This window comes from Myotis brandtii, unplaced genomic scaffold (genome assembly GCF_000412655.1).
Source record: "Myotis brandtii unplaced genomic scaffold, ASM41265v1 scaffold186, whole genome shotgun sequence".
Taxonomy (NCBI): domain Eukaryota; kingdom Metazoa; phylum Chordata; class Mammalia; order Chiroptera; family Vespertilionidae; genus Myotis; species Myotis brandtii.
The window spans coordinates 4,486,867-4,488,431 of NW_005356905.1; the positions used below are offsets into that span (position 1 = coordinate 4,486,867).

At 42.5% G+C, this 1,565-nt stretch overlaps 1 long non-coding RNA gene across 1 annotated transcript; it reads left to right on the forward strand.

Annotated features, from left to right (window-relative positions):
- Window positions 1-400: 400 nt before the first annotated feature.
- LOC106725755 lies at window positions 401-622 on the forward strand. Its single transcript, XR_001361694.1, has 3 exons — window positions 401-422; window positions 462-500; window positions 579-622. It is a non-coding gene; the product is annotated as an uncharacterized LOC106725755 (long non-coding RNA).
- The last annotated feature ends 943 nt before the right edge of the window (window positions 623-1,565 follow it).

The window sequence follows — 1,565 nt, forward strand, 5'->3', positions numbered from 1 at the left end:
GCAGCAAGCAAGCCTTGTGCTCGCTTCAGTGCCTGGCTGCCGGCCGCCATCTTGGCTGACAGTTAATTTGCATATACTCACTGATTAGCCAATGAAAAGGGTAGCGGTCGTACGCTAATTACCATGTTTCTCTTTTATTAGTGTAGATATACACATAAATATATATGTAACATATGTGCCTATATGTATATGTACCTATATGCATATAAGTGTCAAAGAAAAGTCTGGGTTTGTGGTATCTATACTAATAATAGAGGAATATGCAAATTGGCCAGGACACTATCACGTAATGACCAATCAGAACGGGGGTGGGGTCATGGTGGAGAGCTCTCAGCACACCTGTGCCAGGAGTCCGAAGGGCAGAGAGGAGGAAGAGCAGGTAGACAGTTAGGGGGATCAAGCCAGGAGGGGAGAGCAGATAGGTAGTTAGGGCGATCAGGCCATAAGGAGAGAGCAGATAGACAGTTAGGGGGATCAGGCCAGGAGGGGAGAGCAGATAGGTAGTTAGGGCGTTCAGGCCATAAGGGGAGAGCAGATAGACAATTAGGGGGATAAGGCTGGCAGGGGAGAGCAGTTAGGCAGTTAGGGGGATCAGGCCAGGAGGGGAGAGCAGATAGCTGGTATATGTAAGTATATGTAAGTATAGATGTATATATGAATATATTTGTATATATGGTATGTATATATAAGTATATAGGTATATCTGCATATATAAGAGCAAACTTACATATAGGCTTATATATGTACAAATATATATACTAGTGAGTTGGGTGGTTTCTTTCCTAGATTCTTGTCTGGGTGGATTTGAAGAATGAAGCCATGGACAGAAGGTGGTAGATGAAAAGGTGGAAACTTATTGGAAACAAGTACAGACTCCCACACAGGGAGGGGGTTAAGGTTAGGGGGTGACCCACTAAGCTCCTTCTTTCTAAGGTGTATAATGGCTGCAGTTCTTTGTCTCTTGGTAATCCTTCTGATTGGTCACTATAGCAGCTTCAAAGCTCAAACCCCACGTGCCCCGCCCCCCCGTTTTTCTCCCCCTTCAGTGGTAGAATTCTCTGTCTCCTGTGAAAATTTTTTCTCTTTCTCCCATTTGTCAGCATTTCTCTATTCCCTGTGAAAGCTTGTTTCCTCCTTCTCCCCATACCCTGTGGCTTGTCCCAATCTTCTGTGAATGGATGTCTTCCTCTCCCCTTATCCTGTGGCACCTTTTGCTCTGTGAATGTATGCCTTTTGGCAGCTCCAAGTCCCCACTTATGGGCTCCAAGACTTCCTCCCCTATGGACCGTCTTTATTTCTAAAACTCCCTAAACCATCCTGTTTTACCCCTTAAACTCCTTTCAATAGCTAAATTGGAAAATTACTAATTTTATTTCTAGTGAATATAGCCTTTGAAAAATTAAAAAAAAAGTAACTAAGAATCTCTATATAAAGACCACAATCGAGAATACAACTCAAGCAAAACTTTGCTTTTTGTACACTCTTCCATTTTCTTCAGTGTTTCCAGCTTATTCAAGATTTGATATTCCACTGCTGTTTTCCAATGTATTGTGAAATATTTTTGA